The sequence below is a fragment of the Triturus cristatus genome, chromosome 2_2, assembly GCF_964204655.1.
Source record: "Triturus cristatus chromosome 2_2, aTriCri1.1, whole genome shotgun sequence".
NCBI classification, from domain to species: Eukaryota; Metazoa; Chordata; class Amphibia; order Caudata; family Salamandridae; genus Triturus; species Triturus cristatus.
In genome coordinates, this window is record NC_140582.1 from 489,156,052 (window position 1) to 489,180,552 (window position 24,501).

The 24,501-nt window shown below is 44.2% G+C and overlaps 1 protein-coding gene across 4 annotated transcripts in view; it reads right to left on the reverse strand.

The window, feature by feature from the left end:
• Window positions 1-24,065, reverse strand: part of IL15 (interleukin 15) — a 380,197-nt gene extending 356,132 nt beyond the window's left edge. For 3 of the 4 annotated variants that reach the window (XM_085641595.1, XM_085641593.1, XM_085641594.1), the window contains exon 1: window positions 23,657-24,061. The gene's annotated coding sequence lies outside the window, so the exon portion shown is untranslated. Of the gene's footprint in view, window positions 1-23,656 lie in introns of all 4 variants that reach the window. The other variant, XM_085641591.1, reaches the window with a different exon arrangement.
• Between the last annotated feature and the right edge of the window lie 436 nt (window positions 24,066-24,501).

A 24,501-nucleotide genomic window follows, 5' to 3' on the forward strand; every position in this document is an offset into this window, starting at 1 on the left:
TTCTTCAAGAATCAAAATGAAACCATAACTTTCCTACCACCCAGTGTTCCCCCAGGTATCCCGAAAAGAATTCTACCTCATTTGTGGCGGGTGGACCAAGTGCCCAAAAGATGTTGTGGAGACATCAAAATAATCTATCACAAAATGACCTGATTTTGCAAGGGAGTCACCTGCATTTTTGGTCCTTGGCTCGGCAGCCATCTAGGGAAACATACCAAACTCAGACATTTCTGAAAACTAGACACTTGCAGGAGTCCAGGGAGATGTGGCTTGCATGGATCCCCCAAAGTTTTCCTACCCAGAATCCCCTGCAAACCACAAAATTAGCTCACAAAACTAAAATATTTGAGTTGTCCTCACATTTCTGTCTGGGACAGTTGTGGGATCACTGGGCCAGCACATATTTCCTACCACCTAGCTTTCCCGCAGGTCTCCTGATAAAAATGCTACCTCACTTGTATGGGTGGGCCAAGTGCCAGAAACAGGAAATGGCCCAAAACGCAACATGGGCACATCACATTTTTCCACTGAAAACGGACTCTTTTTTTTTATCAGTGTGCCTAGCTGTGGATTTTAGGCCCCAGCTCAGTCGGCATCTAGGGAAAACCTAGCAAACCTGTACATTTTTTTAAACTAGGCAACCAGGGAAATCCAGGATGAGGTGACTGGTGTGGCTCTCACAAGGTACTGTTACCCAGAATCCCATGCAAACCTCAAAAGCTGTCTTAAACCAAAAAAACAAACATTTTCCTCACATTTCTGTAGTGGAAAGTTCTGGAATCTGCAGGGAGCCACAAACTTCCATCCACCGAGCATTCCCGCAAATCTCCCAATAAAAATGGTACCACACTTGTGTGGGTACGCCAAGTGCACGCAACAGGGAAGGGCCCAAAAGGTGCTGTGGAGGCATCAAAATTATCTATCACAAAACAACCTGGTTTTGCAAGGGGGCACCTATGTTTTTGGTCATGGGCTCGGTGCCCATCAATGTGAGGGGAATATCTCAAGTTATTCACTTTAAAGTGTGACTATGTTTGTCCAGTTTCAGAAATTAGCTCTGCACTTCCATCAATAGCACTGAAATACAGAAAAAACAGGAACCAAACACTGATCGCGTTCCAAAGAAATAACTCGCAACCTTCAAAGTCTGTGTACAGAAAAGTTAATTACAGTTAGATGGGATCCTGGAGGCACTGAATGAGGAGCAAAGAATATGGCCACCCTGGGCCCATGCTGCAACAAATTAAATAAGAGAGGTGTTCTCTTAAGTGGTGGACTTGGGCTTAGACACTTAACATTTTCAAAGTGGAACCACATACAGTAAAATACCTGTTAGTGCAGGTAGCTTAATCGAAAAAAAAAGGAGAGCAGCCATTTGCACACCTCGTACAGCTTGCCAACTCTTGTGATGATGAATTGTTGCCACTCACTACCTCGTGGTCCTCCTCTGCCTGCCGCACGTCCGGCTACTGAAATTAATGGAGTTCTTTTAACTCGCCCCAGGGTCACTGCAGAAGTGCCCGATAAGGAACAGTTTCAAAGGTATTATAATTCAGCACACGCTTTTCTATTATGTCACTGTTGTAGCTTGTGCCAACAGGTCGAAGAAGATCTCACCTGACTGGCACATGCGCAACAGCACCTGCAAAGTTCATCGCAGTTCGTCCAAGTAAAATATTGTTTATTCAGCACAGAGTAGCAAGTAGTCATTTTTTTCCAACTGCTCTGAGTTTTTAATTTTCTTTTTGTGCCTCCCCTCAGAGTGGTATAGCCACACCCCTCATGTCCATTAGCAAGAGCCGTCCCTGGGAACAAGTCCTAACAAGCATTGGCCAAACCAATAGGTCTTGGATTAATGTGCTAGCTAGCACATGCAAACACAGACATTCACTTATGCTATTTGCAGGTATTAGAACTTTTTTTAGGGCAAAATGCATCCTCACATCCAAAGTGGACACGAGGAACGCATTTCTAACATACAGCACAAATGCCAGTTCAACATTTTGCGCAACGTTACATAAGTTCACATAATGTTGCTGAAATTTCAAGTAATTATGCAAAAGCGAATAGCATTAATTTTGCACACCGCACGTTCTTTCGGAAGGTAGGGATCGCCTGGCAATAGTGAGCAGAGTCTGGCGATGAAAGAGTGAAATTATTTATTTTTGTCTTCTTGAACAGCCATGTCCTCAGTCTCTTTCTCTTTGGAACACTTTACAGAGGAAAAATCATCAAATTTCCACTCATGACCATCAATTCTCATTTAAAAAGGCACAATTCATTATTTACTGCTGGGGACCAGGCCTTACACAACTATGCTTACTTGCCCTCGATATCATGATTTCAGAAACTGGTATTTCTCCTTATATTAGAATAACCAGATGTCATGGATTTGCCGCTGCAGCATCGGTTTTTGGACCACTCTCCCAGTGTCCAAACACTTTCTTCATATGCTATACAAGTTCAAGTTGTGTGAAAGTGTCAGTTGAGCATAAGTATTACAATTAAAATGGCACTTATGCTCACATTTGCTTCAGCCCTTCTCTTATGATACAGTGTGGTCATCAGGCCTGCCTCTCTTTATCAGGTCGGCTGCAGTGCTCAGTCACAATCGGTCAGACGATGCCTGGGGTAGTGGGGGCAGAGAAAAGTCATGGGTTCTGGGCGCCAACCATGGTGGTTAAGATCCTGTGCCACTTGTGTCCTGTGGTCTATCTTACTATCTATCAATCAATCAATCAATCAGGGATTTGGGAAGCGCAGAAGTCACCCGTGAGAGTCTCAAGGCGATAGGGGGATGGGGAGTTCGAGCAGCTCAGTCTCATCCGAAGAGTCAGGTCTTGAGAATCTTCCTGAATTCTTGCAGTGTGGGGGTTCGTCTGATGCTGAGGGGGAGTTTGTTCTAGGTCTTGGCCGTGATGTAGGAGAAGGCTCTTCCGCCCATTCTGGCTCTGCGGATGCGAGGGATTTCGACTAGGGCAAGGTCGGCGGAGCGGAGGGTCCTCTTTGGTGCATAGAAGGAGATTCTTTTGTCACTCATTTCGACGGGGAGCCAGTGGAGGTCTCGTAGGTGCTGGGTGATGTGGTCTTGTCGTGGGATGCTGAAGACGAGTCTGGCTGCGGCGTTCGGGATAGTCTGGAGTTTGCGGAGTAGAGATTTGTTGATTCGGGCGTTCAGGTAGTCCTGTCTGCTGGTTATGAGTGCATGGGTGAAGGTCTTTCTGGATTCGGAGGGGTTCCATTTGAAGGTCTTACAGAGAATGCAGAGGGTATTAAGCATCTTGAAGATACTTCGTTGATCTGTCAGTTTGTGGTGAGGTTCATGGTGAGGGAGGAGTCTACGGCTCTGTAACCTGAGCCAAGTACACTTCTTCGACACTTGACTGTCAGGGTAATGACGGCGAGCATTGGTAGGCTTCTCAAGGAGTTCGTGTGGTGGGTAAGATCTCAGAACTCAACAGTTAAACAATATGAAAAATTATGTATTTTCCAGTCCCGTGCTTATCTTTTTGGTAAAAGAAAGTACTTTAAATACACTGCATAATGTAAAGCTACAAAGCACTCTTATATGTCTCATGCATGAAGTTGTAATGCTGTTTGTACTCTTCCATGAGGCACTACACCCTTTCGGTATCTGTACCCTGTCCACACTAAATTAGTTTGTGTCCACATTCTCTGGGGTGTTACACAGACCAAGGTAGAAGTGCAGTTCATGCACCATGCTCTAAAGCTTTGATGATGTTGTTCAGTTCGCTCTCACCAATTTGAGTTCACTTGGTAAAAGTCTTAAGATTGTATAACAGAATCCTTTCATCATCTTTTTTAGTATGTAGCTTCACTCACAGTTTAGGCTTCATGGTTACCTATATTCTGTAGAGGTAGTTCTGACAGTGCAGGAGCCTGTGACTGCGGCTCATGGACAGCAGGGAGTCGCACCTGTGACCTCACCTGAAACTTGACAATTGGGAGACATGTGCTTGGTGGCTCACACAATAACACTAGTCTAAAGCAATAGCAGTGTTCTTAGGCCAGGTGCAGATGGCAGCAGTACCAGGATCTCCGGCACACATCAAGATGCCAATAACGCACCTTCTTGACAATTTCAAGTCTTGGCATAGTTCACAGCAAGAACCTCTCCAGGGACGCCTTCACACATCAGAAACACACTGGGTTTCTCTTCATGGGCACTCTCTCCTGCTGTACAGGCAGGCGCACTCCTTTCCTCTGTCAGCAAGCAGGCTTCTGGTCTTTAGGTGGAATTTCAGCTCCTCCAGCAGAAAGTGCAGACTTCAGGTAATGTCTCCTCACCTCTGGGATACTGGATGTCATGCAAACACCAGCTGTGGTCGAGGAGCTATACTACGCTGCAGAGCACTCCCTTCCTTGGTCATGAAGAACTTTGAACTGGAACATAGTGGGGTGGCTGAGATCCCACTTTTACACACAATTTTCAATCAGGGATGTGGATCCACTGTCAAAGGTTTCAGGACCAGGGTGCAATGGTTCCTCTTCAACTGTCACTTTATGGCTATTCCTCAGATACAGCCTTTATGCATGTTGAAGGCCCTCACAGCAGGCAGCAAAGATGATGGTTCCAAGCAGGAGTATCCAAAACAGAGGCACAATGAAGTGTGAGATCTCTGCAACTGGCTCTCATAAATCTTCCTCAAGCCAGGGAAAGACAAAAGAACAGGCCCTGCCTATTAACTATCTCTCCTTAAACACAAAAACTGTAATCTCAACCTTAGCTTCCACTAGATGCAGTGCTCAGGAAAAACTAATCAGCAGACCTCTGCTAATAAGAACCTCATTGAATTTCTAAGGGTAGCCCTATCTCCATCCTTAATCACTTGGGTCGCCACCCTATTCATAGGAATGCAGTTGATACACTTCCACGGTCTGGGGAAGCTGTATGAATCCTCCATCCTGTGCCACAGTAAACCGGGGGCAACCCAAAATGCTTCTCATTGTTCCCTGTACTCAAACGCTCACCACATACAGAGTCCTACCCAGACACAGTCCTACTAGCATACATGTGCAACAAACTCACTGAACATATACTCACTCAACACGCACATGGAATATCAGTGCAAAGATCTGGGGGTTCACATAACAGTTAGGCTTTACACGAGAGGGTTTAGTAGACCACACTCTTCTTGACACAATGAAAAAGGTATGGATACACTAGTCATTCTCAAAACTTGGTATGGTACCACAACTGTTTTATGTGAGTTACCCAGAGCATGGACAGTTGTCCTATGCCTCCTAAGAGGGCTCATTTGTACATCCATCCAGATCACAGAACAGGTTCTGGACCTTGCAGTACCGGCTGTAGCATGCACACATGCTAGATCAGCGTGTTGACAGGGTCAAACAAAAAAGTGAAGATACCCGTTCCCTATGCGATCAGGCACTCAGTGCAGGGGTACCTGATCATTTACCATGCAGGTTACACCCCTGAAAAAATAAAGGTGGTAGTAGTGGATCCAAATGGGAAAATTACCGCACCTCGTTATGTATATCAGTTGGTCAGCGAGAACGACGTGCACTAGGATTGTATATATGAAGAGGTGCTTTCGCAGTTCCTGCACCCTACTACCAGGGGTGGGATACTATACATTAGAAACCTAATGTAAAACAAGTAAACAGTTTATAGAACTGCAACCTCAGCACCCTCATGGGTAATTGTTGTAACCACACCCGTAATGGATATTCATAAACATGAACACAGTATTCAGTCTAAATTAACAGTTCTTTTGAAGGAACAAACAGATATATTTTCCACGGATGCCGATAATAAAATCCAATTAATTTTCACTTCCAGAAAGAGATCAGCCAACACGTGTTTCGTCTTTTCAGACTTTTTCAAGGCTGAAAATACAGATATAGTACATTTTGTTGATGTTTGTATACAAATTGTGACTGCAGTACAGATAACTGTTTATTGCATATATTAACATTCAAAATAAACCTCTTGTGCAGATTTGATGCAAAGAAAGAAAATTAAATGAATAGCAGTGAAAATATATGGAGAATGGAAGAAAATGAAAAGATATGCCATTGTCCAGAAGTTGGTTTAAGAGATACGTGAAAATGAAGTCACGCCTTCACCAAAAGTAATGACTGAAACTGCAAGGTAATCACACCCAAATGTGATGGATGTGAAACTGTAACCATAAACCCTACAGTCCAGTAGTCTTGATCCTAGTAAACTTCCAGCGTTATTTGAATATCCATAAATGCCCATACGTATAAACTGGAGCTACTCCGCTCTTCCAAATATCTGGAACATTGAAAGTAAACAATATCCCCTATTTAGGACAGAGATTACCCAGTACATGTGTGTGATAGACTCAGAATATAAGACTGTTAGAATGTCAGCTTACCAGTTTTAATTGTATGTACTGTATCCTAATTAAGTGCATGCATAGCACGCCGCATGGCCACAACAAGGAAACAGACAAAGTGGTTCACACTTTAGAAGGGTTGTAGTATCACCGCGCTAGCACTTTATATCGTCACATAATCAAGGGACCTAGCCACTATTCATAACTGAATAAATTTACACCAGGTTTTGATGTAGTATTAATATTTTATCTGTCCAATAGGAACCAAGTACGGTACGTTTTGCTTTCAGGGTTTTAAAAATATTTGTATGAGTTTTAATCAACTAAACAAATAAAGATTGATTGATTGATTGATTGATAGTGCTAGTATTAGCCATCCACTTACTTTAGAGTAAAATTTACACTCCTGATTCCCAAATTAGGTCCAAGAAAAAGTGAATAGCTCGCCGTGTTTTTAATCAACGATAAAAAGAACCAAGATTAAATCTTGTCCAAAGAGTGATCACAGTTGTCCCTGAATCATACCATAGATCACGCATAAAAAACATAACTATAAGTGAGCAAAGCGTTGCCCTCATGAGGCAAACAGTAACACATGAGGAATTTCCATGCATAGCCAAATACTATACTAGTCATCTCTAATTATAAAAATACCCAATCTGGTATGTGCAGACAAAAGAGTCTGTGTATTCCTAATGATGTCCAGTGTATAAAAAAACCAGAGTGATCAAAATTGAACACAACCAGTGAAAAAACCCAGTGAAATTTAACTTAGTACGTCTAAAGTATCAAAAATAAATACGTAACGAGTAAATATCAAATTTATATGAGTAGATTCCCAGATCATTGAAATTATGTATTGTCAAGCCGTCGTATTTCAACAATTCAGGGAGTCCATAGTAAGCTCCCCAACCAAAATAAACATAAGCAGTTAAATGCTGAATATTACCACAATTCCAAGACGAGTAGAGCTTTCGTCTCACTCGTATTCCACAACCGAACAACAACTCAGCTCTCTTACCCGGTGTCCCGCAACAAGTATCCGAAACGCCAGACCGTTCAACTCAGTAAACCCGATTGTCCGTCTTTCCATACGTAAATAGCGCGTCGCAGTCAGATGACCTAAATGATCCTATACAATTCAGCCAGTAAGCAGCTCAAGGCGGTAAAGTGAATGACTGCGCCATATCTGAATGTCCAAATTCTGACGTACCGTATCGAGAAATTACCACATAGGGCCAGATGTACGACCATTGAATTTTGCAACTCGCATATTGCGACAAATTGCAAGTCACAATTTGCGAGTTGCAAAATTCAATGTACACAGTGTCCCAGACACTGTTTGTGATTCTCAATAGGGTCGCAAGTTGCATGCCTCATGAATATTAATGAGGTTGTCGCAATTTGCGACCCCATTGGGAATGGCTAGCACTCCCAGGGATTGTGGCCTGCTGGCGTCAGCAGACCACCATGTCTGGGACTGCTTCGTCAATAAAGCAGTTTTTTTTAAATGCAGCCCGTTTTCCGAAAAGGAAAACTGTATGCGTTCAAATCAGTAAACCCAAACCTCTGTCTTTCCATACGTAAATAGCACGTTGCGGTCAGATGATCTAAATTATCCTATACAATTCAGCCAATAAGCAGCTCAAGGCGGCAAAGCAAGCGATTGCGCCATATTTGAATGGCCAAATTCTGACGTATCGTATCGAGAAATTACCACAAAGTCTTTTGTTAGATTTATTTAGTTTTGGTTTCGATAAAATAAGTTGCCAAATACCTAATGATAGCCATATAATAGATAATCAGATATATTTAAACTTAAAAAGGTCCCATCAGAAAATATCCAGAAAAGAGGGACTGCGGTAGGCGCCATTTTGAAAGTAACAGAATCCCATATATCTTCAAGAGTTATGTCTTAGTGTATATGTTACAGTCAAAGTGTGAAATCCCGGTATTGTATAGAATGCCTGATGGTTTTCGGCAAACTATGAAGTATACGTTTTTTGTGAAAATGTTACATACTTTTCCTAGGCATTCTATACAATTCCTAGGCGTTATACAGAATGACCAGTACCACTTACGCAAAGTGTTAAAAGGGCACAAGATGAGAAGCCTTTATTAATTAATACGCATTTGAAGCTGAAACAAAACTACGAAATAAAGCACAGGATATTCTTACCGGAAAACAATGAAAGCAGAACTGAGATTGAAGTACTTGTTACACTAAGAAGGGCCGGAGTAACACGTGGAATTGTACTCAATTTTATTCTTCACACAAAAACACCTTATGTTTTGGCACTTTGATCTTGTACATACATTTCACGACTTAAAGAAGAATGCGAACAGAATATTGTTATCGGTAAAACACAAAGCAGAACTGGCATGACCTACTTGTTGCAGCAGGGAAGGCTAGAGTGAACTTTTGAATTGCACCTAATTTTCTTTTTCACACAAAGGCACCTCATATTTTGGCATTTCGTCTTGCACATACACCTGACGAATCCTTGGCCGCTTCCGTCACGTTCATAACAACTGCCAAGAGATTGCGTGAGTCACCCCGCCCTTTGTCGACGTTGGGATTCGGAACTCGCACAGTGGCATCCAAAGGCACAGGAGGAATTTTTTTGTCAGAATCCCTTTTCATTTTTTTGGCCTGAATCTCAAGGTTTGATTTAGATTCCATTTTACTTTGGATAGCTTTCTCAATATTGAAGCAAACATTGCACAAAATGCTAAACCCATAAACTTCTACTTCGTCGCCGTCATCGTCTTTAGGAGAATGTCCACAGATGGCATGAACGTTTCGGCCACACTTTCGACATGTATGAGCACCGCTGGTTTCTTTTAAGCAGACGCAACAGATAGCGGAAGAAGAAGGATTTTCGGTAACCACGGAAATAGAAGGCTCTTCGATAACCATGGCTTCATCACTGTTTTGGTTTCCTCCATCATGGATTGCATTCTCAGCTATGTCTTCTGCAGGGAGATGTGCCTCTTGCATTGATTCATCTCGTCTTTCTTCCTGCTGTTGTGTTGTTGTACGCTCTCTATTATTTTTTAGAGCTCTTACTCAGTCTCTACGTCTTGTAAAACATCGTCAGGCAGGGACGCCGTTGAGAGACCTACTCTAGCTTTGCAGCCGAACATAGCTTCGTATGGTGACCTCTTAATCCCAGAATGAAAAGCTCTGTTCTTCATAAATTGGATGAACCGCAATCCCTCACTCCAGCAGCTAGTTTTTTCATCTTGCATCCAAGCACACAGCATACTTTCAATGTCCTCATTAGCTCTTTCAACGCTCCCCTGACTTTGTGAGTGGTGTGGCTTAGCATGGACGATCTTCAAGGTGGGCCAATACTCCTTTAGGCTGCTTACCACATTGTTTGCAAATTCCCTGCCGTTATCGGACTGTAGAATCGTTGGAGCACCAAGCAACGTAAATATGTCGACGAGCTTGTAGGCTACTTCTTACGCTCTCTTTGATTTCAGAGCCCTGAGAACTACAAACTTAGTGAGATGATCATGGTACACCATTAAACTTGTACTCTCTGTCAGGATGGGACTGAAAATCGATGAGATCGACCTGACAACGGGAGTTGAATTCAGAAAAAACCATTGGCATGACCACAACACCTTTTTTAACACCTTTTTGCTTCTTCTGGCAAGGCTCACAAAGGTGAATGTACAGCTCAATATCATGACGGTAATGTTCTTATATTTGGGTGAAAGTTCTTTCAACATCCTGTCCCGTCCTCCATGACCAATAGCCAAATGGGCCTTATGGAGTACGTCAAATAACTCGGAGTCCGCGACGTAAAACTGAATAGCACTCGTCCCTTCTTTAACAGGATAGATCAACTTAGTCGTATTCTCGACCATCATTACGTCATAGTGTTTCACCAGCCAATAGTCCAGTGGTTCCTTCTTAATGGTTGTCTTAGTCTTTTTCACATTGTCCACTAACTTTTGGTAACTGGTTTCGGTTAGGAAAACACAGTTTTTAGCAGCATTGGCTCTTACTTTAGATAATTCATCGCAGAACCGTCGTTGCATGTCAGCATGGCGTGATTCCTGTCTTGGCACTACACTCCCTTCCGACACGGTGATACAAGAACCACGGGAAAGGATGACGGCAGAGCGTCTGTGGAACCTCAGCCGGATGCTATACACAACATCTGACCCTGCTTGCAGGCAGGTCGCTCCCCACACCACCGCACGGCTGCCACCTGCTCTTTGAATGGTTACTTGTGCTGTCTCTGCCCCTCGCTTGCTGGCAACTTGTGCTGTCTCTGCCCCTCGCTTGCTGGCAACTTGTGCTGTCTCTGCCCCTCGCTTGCTGATAACTTGTGCTGTCTCTGGGATTAGGTCTATTATATACTTTGCCGGCAGACAATCCAGCAAAGTATACAATGCCTAGGCAATGTATAAAATATCAATCATTTCATACTTTGACGTTTGATTTTCAGGCATTCTATACATTACCTAGCCATTCTATAGAATGCCGGATTTCACACATTGCCGGGCGGGAATAAAATGGCGGGATTGGGCGTATTATATACTTTTCCGGCAGACAATCCGGCAAAGTATACAATGCCTAGGCAGTGTATAAAATATCAATCATTTCATACTTTGACGTTCGATTTTCAGGCATTTTTGGGCATTCTATACATTACCTAGGCATTCTATGGAATGAGGGATTTCACACTTTGACTGTAACATATATAAAGCTTTGTATAATTAGTTGATGCTATGGGAGTATTACGCAATCATGCAACCGTATTATTAACTAAAGTATGCCAATAGTAGGTGTTGGCCCAGTGCTTTCATCTAAAGACAACAACATTTGTAGATCTTGAATATCTTTAATCGGTTTATCACTTTCAGAGACAGAAAAAATAAGAATCGTGCAAATCTTATGATTGTCATCAAAGTATTTTTTAAGTTTTCATCTGCGCAAAAACCTACACAAACCAATGGGGATCTGAGTGAAATTAGGTTTAGACATCGGACAAAAATTCAGGCCCTTTTTGAGTGCATTGGTTTCTGCAGCAGACAGTACATGTTTAGACAAGTTAACAATTGAAACATCATTGCTTTGAGCATCATCTTTAGTACCAGAAATATCCTCCATTTCAGCACTCATTATAGCACTTCATTCTTTTGAATGCGCGAGGTGGATCTCGTTGTCATTCTTTCTGCCTGATTATTACCTGTTCTTTCTTCCACCTCTTCCTGTCCTTTAATTTTGTACTTGCTTTGTTGAAATGTAATCTGGTTCCCTTCCTGTCTCACTCTAGTTCCGCAAAAAAACGAGGAGGCAGTGTTAGTGTTATCCCCTCCCCCCGTAATCACAGATGTCGAGTCTCGAGATTCACTCGTTTCACTAGTAATACTAGATATGTCCAACTCACTAGCCAAAGTCAAGGCAACTGCTATTTTTTCTTTCCATGAATTAATTTCTCTATTTTTCTTCCATCTTTCTTTTACAAACTGGATACGTGACTACACTATTTCTCCGTGTTAACAGTTATCTGATAGGTTGAACACAATTTAAACTGTGTGTTTCAGACCATTTGACATAGAATTGCGGCTTTCGAATGCACAATCCCATAATCTGTTGGATGATGTGGAATTGGTAAGAGATTAAGTTTTTCCGTTTCTGGAAGTCAAGGCCATTTCCATATTGGTGGGATGGCAAGTATTACTGGATAAATTAATTTATGGTCAAAGATACTTTGTATTGCAGTATACAGCAACCCTTGACCCTGCTGCCCAGGCAGGTCGCTGCCCTTGTAAGTGCCTGCCCGCTCTCCACCGCTGCATTGTGCCTTATTGATTGTGATTGTATATCGTATCTGTCTGCTGTGCTGTTTTTTTCTCTCCCATTAACGCTCTTCCTACCCCTTGTCAATTCGTATTCCACTGTGCCCTGTATCTCTGCTTCCTATTTTTCGCCGCTCTCACCCGCTCCTTCCCGCCAATCATCCCGCTGCTGCGTCCCTACCCCCCCTGCCGCCCATTCGCTGCCCCGCTCCCGCCTCCCAGGTGCTCCTCCCTCCCACCTCCCTTCATATGGAGGCCGCACAGCGGACGCGCCGCAGGCGTGCCTAAGTCAAGCACGTCTGCGCCCGCCCGTGCCCGGCCCGTGCCCAGCACAAGGAACCCTGGCCCCCACGAACGCCACGACCCCCGCCTCTGCTACGACTCCAGCACCCTCGACGCACTCACCCAAGGACCCTTCTCCTGCCCGAACTGCAGCTTCACCAGCATCCGGCCCGCCAACCCACCCACCGAAGAACCCACCTTCCTCAGATGCATCCTGCTCAACACCCACTCCGCCCACAAACACGCCGCCGAACTCTGGGACCTACTCGACAGCTACGCCCCAGACGTCGCCTTCCTGACGGAGACCTGGCTGAACCCCTCCACGGCACCCGACAACGCCATAGCCATCCCGGAAGGCTACAAGATCACCCGCAAGGACCGCACCAACGGAGTAGGAGGAGGAATTTCCATCGTCCACAAAAATACCCTCAAAATCTCGACAGACACCGACGACACCCTCAGCACCGCCGAACACCTACATTTCCAGCTCCACACTGACCCCAACACCACCCTCAGAGGTACCCTCATCTACAGACCCCCCCCGGACCCCGACAGCAGTTCAGCGACTCCATCACCGACTTAATCAGCGCGCACGCCCTCGCCTCCACGGACTACATCCTCCTCGGGGACCTGAACTTCCACCTCGAGAACAACAACAACGACTCCAACTCTTCCAACCTGATTGACAACCTCGGACTCAGACAACTCGTCACAACACCCACCCACTCCGCCGGCCACACGCTTGACCCCATCTTCTCAGCAAGCTCCCACGTCTTCTTCAACCGCACCACTGAACTCCACTGGACCGACCACCGCTGCATCCACTTCACCTACCGGAAACCCACCACACACCACCGCACCCAGCAGATGACCCGCCGCCGCTGGAGCAAGGTCACCGAGGACCAGCTAACCTCCGCCCTCGCCCAGAGCCCACCCGCAGACCCAACCGACGCCGCAGCCCGCAGCCTCAGAGAATGGATCGACGACTACGCCAACACCATCGCCCCGCTCAAGAAGCCCCCCAACACCCACACCAGCAAAAGAGCCAGATGGTTCACCAAAGACCTCCAGGCCTCCAAGCGAACCTGCCGAAAACTCGATAAAAGCTGGATCCGTGAACAAACACCAGAAACCTACACAGCCCACAAGAACGCCACCCGCAGACACCACCACCTCATGAGATCTGCCAAAAGGATCTCCTTCAAAGACCGCCTAGACAACAACGCACCCAAAGCAAAGAGCTCTTCAGCATCGTGAAGGAACTCTCCAACCCCAGCTCCAACACCAACGACATCCCACCATCACAAGACCTGTGCGACTCGCTGACCACCTTCTTCCATCGCAAGATTGCAGACATCCACAACAGCTTCAATGCTGTCACCACCCAGACAACCGCCGAGACCCCCGCCCCCACTACCACCATCTGCTCCAACTGCCTGCTCGCCTGGACCAACATCAACGACGACGACACCATCAAGATCATGAACACCATCCACTCCGGATCCCCGGTAGAACCCTGCCCACACCACATCTTCAACAAAGCCAGCAGCACCATTGCACCCCACCTCCGGAAAACCATCAACATCTCCTTCGAGACAGCGATCTTCCCGGAGATCTGGAAGCACGCAGAGATCAACGCCTTACTCATGAAACCCCTGGCGGACCCTAAGGACCTCAAGAACTTCCAACCCATCTCCCTGCTCCCGTTCCCGGCGAAGGTCATCGAAAAGGCCGTCAACAAACAACTGACCAGGCTTCCTCGAGGAAAACAACATCATGGACCCGTCCCAGTCCGGGTTCCGCAGCAACCACAGCACCGAAACTGCCCTCATCGCCGCCACCGACGACATCAGGACCCTGCTCGACAACGGAGAAACCGCGCCCCTCATCCTCCTGGACCTGTCAGCCGCCTTCGACACGGTCTGCCACCGCACACTAAGAACACGCCTCCACGACGCCGAAATACAAGAGATGGTCCTGGACTGGACCACCTTCCTCTCCGGCAGAACTCAGAGCGTCCGACTCCCCCCCCCCTTCCGCTCCGAAGCCACCGAGATCATCTGCGGCGTACCACAAGGCTCATCCCTCAGCCCAACGCTGTTCAACGTCTACATGGCACTGCTCGCCCACGTCGCACGACCTCAACATCATCTCCTACGCCGGCGACACCCAGCTAATCCTCTCCCTCACCAAAGACCCCCACACCGCTAAAATCAACCTCCACGAAGGAATGAAGGACGTCGCCGACTGGATGAGAAACAGCCGACTAAAGCTAAACTCGACAAGACGGAGGTCCTCATCTTCGGATCCACCCCCTCGGCTTGGGACGACTCCTGGTGGCCGACTGCACTAGGAGCACCCCCCACACCCACCGACCACGCACGCAACCTAGGGGTCATCCTCGACTCCACCCTCACCATGACGAAGCAGGTCAACGCCGTCTCCACCTCCTGCTTCAACACCCTCCGCATGCTTCGCAGGATCTTCAAGAGGATCCCCACCGAAACTAGAAGGACGGTCACCCAGGCCCTCGTCAGCAGTAGACTGGACTACGGCAACGCACTCTACGCAGGAGCCCCGGCCAAACTCATGAAACGGCTCCAACGCATCCATGACGCCTCCGCACACCTGATCCTCGACATCCCTCGCCGCAGCCACATCTCACCCCACCTGAGAGACCTGCACTGGATCCCCATCAACAAGAGGATAACCTTCAAGCTCCTCAACCACGCACACAAGGCACTCCACGACACTGGACCAGCGTACCTCAACAGCCGACTCAGCCTCTACACTCCCACCCACCAGCTCCGTAGACCGCGCCCTCGCCACCCGCATCCGAAGAGTGACCGCCAGTGGCAGATCATTCTCCCACCTCACCGCCAAGACATGGAACACCCTCCCCATCCGCCTGCGGCAGACCAAAGACCTCCTAACCTTCAGGAGACTCCTCAAGACCTGGCTCTTCGAACAGTAGCAGCATCCCCCCCCCAGCGCCCCCCCCCCCCAGCGCCTTGAGACCCTCATGGGTATGTAGTGCGCTTTATAAATGCTATGATTGATTGATTGATTGATTATACTTTGAATGGCATACTTTAGTTAATGATACTGTTGCACAATTGTGTAATACTCCCATAGCATCAACTAATTATACGAAGCTTTATATGCACAAAGACATAACTCTTGAAGATATATGGGATTCTGGTACATTCAAAATGGCGCCTACCGGAGTTCCTCTTTTCTGGATATTTTCTGATGGGACCTTTTAAAGTTTAAATATATCTGATTATCTATTATTAGGTATTTGGCAACTTATTTCATCTAAACCAAAACGAAATAGATCTAACAACAGAATATAGGCCAGATATACGACCGTTTATTGCGGTTGCAAAGGGGCATTTGGCCTGTTTGCGACCGCAATAAACTGTGGCACAATGTACTAACCCTTTTTTTGCGAGTCGATCTATTAGCGACTCGCAAAATAGGGTTAGCGACTCGCTATTAGGAAGGGGCATGCCAAGGGCGTCCCTTCCTAATAGCGAGTGCTATTTCCATTTATGAGTGTTTTGCGACCGCTTTTGCGGTTGCAAAACACTCGCAGTTTACCACCTACTTCAAGTAGATGGCAGTGCATAATTTGTAAAAATGTAAGTACCAGGGCCCTTCTTGGAAGGCCACTGCAGCCTGCACCACCCATACCCTGTCAGCGCTGCCAATGACAATACCAACATAACACCCAACCATCACACTTCTACAATTGTGACAATTCAGACTATTTCAGGCCACTAAAAACTATAATAATGGCATGAGAGTGCAGTATTATTCATTTTCAATGTATAAAGGCTTAATAAACACTTTTGTTCAGCTCTTCTAAAACTAAAGACAGCGCCACCATGTGGTGGGCTGTCACTAGAGCCGGTGCTGACAATTAAGTGCGGGTGCCAAGCACCGGAAACCACCGGCACAAATTAAGCACTGGCAAGTGGTAAACTATTCGCAAATGGCAAGGACCCCTTCCCCTTTGTGAATGGGTGCGCAAATATTTTTTAAGAGCAGGCAGTGGTCCAGGGACCACTGCCTGCCCTTAAAAAATGAAACTGAAAAGTTTCATTTTTATTTTTGAAATGCATCCAGCTTTCCTTAAAGAAAACAGGCTTCATTTTTTTTTTTTTTAAACTGCTTTATTGACAAAGCAGTCCCAGACATGGTGGCCTGCTCACGCCAGCAGGCCACAAACCCTGGGAGTGCTAGCCATTCCCAATGGGGTCGCAAACAGCAACCTTTATTAATATTCATGAGGCATGCAACTTGCGACCCCATTGAGAATCACAAACAGTGTCTGAGACACTGTGTACATTGAATTTTGCGACTTGCAAATTGTGACTTGCAATTTGTCGCAATTTGCGAGTTGCAAAATTCAATGGTCGTACATCTGGCCCTATGTGGTAATTTCTCGATACGATACGTCAGAATTTGGACATTCAAATATGGTGCAGTCATTCACTTTACCGCCTTGAGCTGCTTACTGGCTGAATTGTATAGGATCATTTAGGTCATCTGAACGCAACGCGCTATTTACGTATGGAAAGACGAACGTTCGGGTTTACTGACTTGAACGGTCTGGCGTTTTGGATACTTGTTACGAGACACCGGGTAAGAGACCTGAGTTGTTGTTCGGTTGTGGAATACGAGTGAGACTAAAGCTCTTACGCGTCTTGGAAAAGTGGTAATATTCAGCATTTTACTGCTTATGTTTATTTTAGCTGGGGAGCTTACTATGGACTCCCCGAATTGTTGAAACACGACGGCTTGACAATACATAATTTCCATGATCTGGGAATCGACTCATAAATTTGGTATTTACTCGTTACGTATTTATTTCTGATACTTTAGACGTAAGAAATTACATTTCACTGGGTTTTTTCACTGGTTGTGTTTAATTTTGATCACTCTGATTTCTTTATACACTGGACATCATTTGGGATAGACTGACTCTTATGTGCACATACCAGACTTGGTATTTTTATAATTAGAGGGGACTAGTATAGTATTTAGCTATGCATGAACATTCCTCATGTGTTACAGTTTGCCTCATGAGGGGAACGCTTTGCTCACTTATAGTTATGTTTTTTATGCGCGATCTATGGTATGATTCAGGGACAACTGTGATCACTCTTTGGACAAGATTTAATCTTGGTTCTTTTTAATGTAGATAATAGCTAGGCGACCTATTCGCTTTTTCTTGGACCTAATTTGGGAATCAGGAGTGTGAATTTTACTCTAAAGTAAGTGTATGGCCAATACTAGCACTATCACACACATGTACTGGGTAATCTCTGTCCTAAATAAGGGATATTGTTTACTTTCAATGTTCCAGACATTTGGAAGACCGGAGTAGCTCCAGTTTATACAAATGAGCATTTATACCTATTCAAATAACGCAGGAAGATTACTAGGATCAAGATTACTGGACTGGTGGGTGTATGGTTACACTATCATATCCATCACATTTGGGTGTGATTCCCTTGCAGTTTCGGTCATTACTTTTGGTGAAGGCTTGACTTCATTTTCACTTATCTCTTAAACCAACTTCTGGACAATGGCATATATTTTCTTTTTCTACCACTTTCCATATATTTTCACTGCTATTCATTTAATTTTCTTTCTTTGCATCAAATTGGCACAAAAGGTTTATGTTGAATGTTAATATATGCAATAAACAGTTATCTGTAATGCAGTCACAATGTGTGTAGAAACACAAACATCAACAAAATGTGCTATATCTGTATTTCCAGCCTTGAAAAAGTCTTAAAAGACTAAACAAGTGTTGGCTGATCTCTTGCTGGAATTGTTTTTGCACAGAATAAACAAACAGTGAAAATTCATTGGATCTTATTATTGGCATCAGTAGAAAAAGTATATTTTTGTTCATTCAAAAGGACGGTTAATTTAGACTGAATACTGTGTTCATATTTATGAATATCCATTACGGGTCTGTTTACAACAACTACCCATGAGGGTGCTCAGGTTACATCGCTGTTTAAAAACATTTATTCAGCAACACAGAGTAACAAACAGCAGGGCTTCGACATGTGACATTGTAATTGTATTTATATAGAGCTTACTACCCCATACGAGATTTCATAGCACTTTTCAGCGAGTAGCACGTTAATCTAGAACCCAAAAAAGAATTAGTGGTGGATTAGTATAGGGAAATATCAGTTAATTTGAGCAGTGGACATGTGAGTCTGTTAGTTGGATTGAATAGGAGAATGGTGGGATAAAAGAGAGTCTGGAAAGAGTTATTTGGGAGATCATAGTAGTAAGACGAGGTTTGAGATGAGTTAGAGAGTGGAGGTAGAGGATATATTGAGAGAGGTATAGGGTGAGACAGATTAGTGCATTGGAGAGAGTCAAAGGTCTTTTTTCTTCTTCTTCTACAGTAGGAGTAGAGTAATAAACATATAGATACCCAACTACATTGAAAGGGTATACATGTATAAGGAAGATAATATATCACAATATAATATTGTATTGTATAAACTCAGACTTTTTTCAAGTGTTGCTGTATTTGAAGCCAATTTATTTATGTGTGTATTTTTAGAACTTTTTTTATTTTATCTTTGCCTCAATATTGCAATAGCGAAACACTTGTAGATAAGATCATTATGATAATATTTACATACTGTGATAGATAAATAAAACAGAGACTCATACACATCTAATCAAATATCTTATATGAAAACTTTGCAGTGACCTATTATTCAACAATTCTTGCAGGTGATGGAGTATAACATTTAGCAACCGATCTGCCCAGCTCTCCTACGCTGTGATCCCCCGCACCAGAAAGACCAGATCGGGAGGCCGCTCCTTCCTCGCAGCCCGAGCCTGGGGCCTTGCCGCTCCACCTCAGACAGACAACATCGCTCCCCATCTTCGCAAGAAACCTCAAAACCTGGCTCCTCGACAGACCCCCCCCTTGATGGACTGGAGCCTGCTAACCCCACCACACCCCTAACTCCTGGACACCCTTACGGGTGTGTAGTCGCGCTTAAAAAACAGATGATTGATTGATTGAAATCAACATCCCCACATAACATAATCCTGATACATAAAGCAGTTTAATACCTTAGTATCTATACTCCCAATAATTTGAAATATTTCTACAAACAAAAACTATACTGCTTATGAAAAAGATAACAAATTGACTGCAGACGTGGGATCAGGAAAGTCTCCCAACACAAGAGACAAGTTCAGAACAAAGTCGCTAACTGGATAAAAGCCAACTGTCTCAAGTTCAATACCAACAAAACAGAAGTAGTGATCTTCGGTAAGAACACCTCACCATGGGACTCCAACTGGTGGGCAGCTGAACTCGGACCTACACCCAGCACCCACGCCAGGTACCGCAGAATAATCATCAACAGCAAACCACACATGACAGCAAACGTCAACGCCATCACAGCATCCTGCTCCCACACCTTGAAGATACGGAGGAGAAACCTACGCACCATTAGAAAAACAGTCTCTCACACCCAAGTCACCAACAACATGGACTACGGGAACACACTCTATGAGGGGATCGCTAAGCAACTCACAAGAAGGCTGAAAACCCTCCAGAATTCGGCAGCCAGGCTCACGCTCAATCTGCCACACAGAACTCACATCACACCAGAGCTCAGGGAGGGCCCCTGGCTACCAATACACAAACGTGCACATTTCAAACTCTTCACAACTGAGGTAACCACCTACCGTACCAGTCGAAACTCCAACCAACCACGAGAACCTCTGCTCTGCAGGACTCCTACACTCACACACAGAACCAGACCAGGAGGATGGGCATTCTCCTACATTGCTCCTAAAGAGTTGAACAGCCCCCCAATCCACATCAGAGCCTCCTCCTCTCTTGAATTCCGATTTACAAATACACAACGTAACATATTATGATCAGACCAACATATTTAAAAGAGGTTTCTATTTAAATACAGTCACCCTAAATTTAAAAGAAAAAAAAAAAAAACAATAAATCATTTTTAAAAAATTAACATTATTATATAGGTTTAGCTCCAACATATTGAAATTTCCGCCTTTACATTAGCTCACTGTCATATTGGAAAACCCTAATATTACTTGTGATGCAAATGAAGGCAATACAATTTGTCAATTATGCGGAAATTTCCAACCAGGAGACGTAATGGGGGGGGGGCAGAAAAATAAACCTTTTTGCAGCTATAAGAACAGTTTAATTTACCTGCTAACGGTACGTCACTTAAGCATTGACAACTGCGAGTCGAATAGGCTCTCTCTGGTCAAAAAACAGGGTTGAAAGAACTATGTAATAAGGAGCAAATATCCTCAATTTATAAAAATACAGGATTGAGGAAGAAGAACTATTTTGTGAAATTGAGGGTAAGTGGCTAGCTGTAGGGGTAACGTTAATGAAAAAACAACTCACCCAATCCTATGTTAAAATATAAGAATGAATCCCAGGACAGGATCCGAAATGCCCCACTTGTAATATTTTAGGATACTGGAAACATTTGTTTGTGGAATGTTATAAAGGAGCAAGGAATACACGTAGTTGTACAAAGAAATGTAACTTCTTTGATTGACCAGAAAGTAGCGACAGAATAGAAAACCACTCACACTTGTTTGCACTCCAATTATTAAAAAAAAAGAAAATGGAAAGCTAGAGAAAACATAATCTACTTTGCACCATTAGAAGTCAGAAAACTGGTTGCCAAATAATGGAAGGAAAATAAAACACGTAGTATTTTAGAATGGTGTGCAGAAATGAAAGAATTGATTAACTAGAAAAAAAAATACTATAAAAGAGGTGGGATCTCAATGCAGAAAGAAAAACTTTGGGGACTTAATCTGCAAACTATTCTTTATTGGGAATGAAATGAGCAACGAACCCAATGGCTTAAGATCAGTTATATGATCTGTAAAGATTAACAGTAATCAAAAGAGACAAAGACCAGCTAAGGAGTGAACCTCATCTAAGTTGCACCTGACAACAGACAACCCAACAGCAAAACATACAGTTGAGGCTTCAAGACCAAAATAACAGTCAATCCCCAAAAGGCAAGAAACACCAATAAAATGTCACGATGCCTGAAAAAGCAAGTATCCGAGTCCAGTATGAACAGAAGACCTACACAATGTATGCAGGGCCAACTAATTACTAGATCAGAAAGCACCAGTGTCAACCATCCAGCGACTACAAATGGTGGAACCGCACACCCAATCTGCCATTAGAAGTCTCATCAAAAGTAAGAAGGGCAGATAGGCTGAGAAAAACAACCACAAACACATTCCACAGAGAAAGGTATAACAAAAAGTGATTAACACCTGCAGAGGGGAATCACACTGCTCAGTGGCTGCGGTCACTGAGACAACAGAATACCAACAGTAGTAACACCAAAGGGCAACATTGGCTTAGGCCATAAAGAATGCTCAGCGAACAAACACAGGAAGGAACGGTCCCTACAACCTCTTCAACAGCCGCCCTCAGGTCAGTCATGACCAACACTTAACAAGAATGTGGTAGAATGTAATTTTGTGGAATGTGCCCACTTGCATAAATAAAAATGTTTGGATACACCATTTATGGCATGCTACAGTGTCTTGACATGGAGTGGCATGTTACATATTTCAAGCTAGACGTTCTGCTCCTATTGCACTCAAACCTTGGCACTGAAAGAAAGGGGGAAGGGGTATGCCGAGTCGGTGCAGCAATCTGAAACGAACTGACTTGCTGCTCACTACACAGAGCAGGTCAGACTTACAGTAGCAGAGCCCCATGGCCTAGTCGTCCTCACACAACCATTCTTGACGTTCGTTTCTGCAAACGTTGACCATTTTTTATTTATTTATTATTTTATTCAAATTTGCATTTAATTTTTCCTTAATGATTATGACAAAATGCTAGTTTTGAATAATTATTCAATGAGAGGCTGACATCTCACTTTTGAGTTTAATATGGGAGAGCAAATAACTAAAGCTGGCACAAAGATTACCATCCTTTTCTTACACCCTAGAAGGGTCAATCTATAAAACTCAACTTCTATATAGGCCACTGATTGTTTAGTACATTAGAAGGGCCAATATTCATTAGTATGCACTTGTGGAGTCTGGTACAGCAGCTATTCATATGAGTAAACCAGTCTCAGGGACCCATAAACACTGTGTCCCAGGAAACATGCAACGCGCATTCTGCAATCCTCAGGAGGGAGGACGGATTAAAGAATATTTTTCTCACCAGCACCCATATCTTAATGCCTCCGCTGGCAAGAAATTCTCTTTGTCTGAAGTGCATCTTTATTGTATGTCCGTTGGGAGTAAGTTTCAAAAGTCAACGAACCGAGTTTGAAACTCATGACTAGCACTTGGTGTGTAACTTAGCAAGTCAGAGAAGATATAAATCGAGATACGAAAGTGGGAAAATAGAGCAGTATGTCTAAGTACGCTAATAATTACTATTTATGTAGCACACAATACAGCTATTTTTAGAACATAATAAAAGATACGTTTACTTTTACCTAAATCAATAGAACCCATTTCATCAACCAAAGAAGAACACACGATTGAGCTAAACATGCAAGGTTTCAAACGTATGCCTATCACGTTGATGAATACAGAGGCAACATAACACACGATGCTATTTTACTAGTACTAGCATATGAATGTGTGTCCTTCACGCAACAAACACATTAACCAAATGACACATATATACTTGCACATTACACACGATGCTCTGCAGAAAACACTAACGATCTGGGTCATAATGATTCTGACCTGTGAGCAGAATTTACTCACAGCCATCCGTAGCAAGTATTTAACCGGTTAAGCTATCTTCACCATATTATAGCATGAGATTTGCCGGATACAAACGGTCTTTGGAGGCTGCTACATCAGCCCCGCTTCAGTACCCATAAATAGCGGTCTCGCATATTTTGGAACGATCACACACCTCTACTATGGCTTTTCTCCTTTATCTCAAATTCTTCGAGAGCAGAGGTTTTTTTTAAATACTGAATGTGGAACTGCAGTTCGTAGGGGTGCTGACTGCTTCTCGTGAATAAGTACCCCGCTCCCCATAACAGCACCTAAAGGCAACTTCTTTTATCACTCTATCCCTCTTTGGTAATTACATGCAAAATCTCCGGAGTCAAAAATAGTTGAATTCCAAACGTGAGTCTTACCTTCCGCCCCGGGCAAAAGACCTCAAATATCCGATTACCTCTCCCTTGCTTCCAAGCTTAAGCAACGCAGTAGAGATAAAAACCCAGTGAGGTAACCAATTGCAGGTTTGGGACGGAGTGACAAGCTAGCGTGTAGTCTTAGGGAGGTCCTTTGTTGGTTGAAGTTTCAAGGAACCCTACTATTGGTTAAAATAACTGACCAGGCCCCAAAAGAGGGCACGCCCATCGCCCAAGAAAAACTGAAACCAACGCGACTGTTGCTGCAGAACCGGAAATGGCTGCTCTCTTCGCGGTAGAGCTGCGTGGCGTATTCAGTCGTTGGCGACTGTCCTGGACAGACGCGGACTCTGGTACAGAACACTTCACAAGAGCAGCACAGCGCGAGCCACCCGCTGCCCTGTCCCCGTCAGGAGTGTCTCTTCGAGAGGCACTCTCGTTCGTCAGGCGCGGGAGGGGCGAGTCACTTGAGGGGTTGCCAGCAACATGTGAGTTGCCGGTGTTGTGTGATATTTGGTATCCACTTAGGATCCTGTATGCCCTGCTCTTCGGCAATCTTCTGAGCTCTGCCCTATTGGCCAGGTCATTAAACAAATTGTGTCAAATTTATATAGATAGGGTGATTAGAGTTAAAGAATGCAAAACCGGGACACAGCCATAGAAATAGAACAGTTTTTGGGCCAGGGTCGGATTATGCTCTAAGAAGGACTAGGCAAAAAAAAATGGAATATATATATAATTATTTTCTTTCCTTTCCCTCATGTGATGAGACCCAGGAGTAGGCTGCTAATGATACTGGCTTGGGGTGAAGTGACACCTAGTTACCTCATTAAATCCTGCTGTACTGC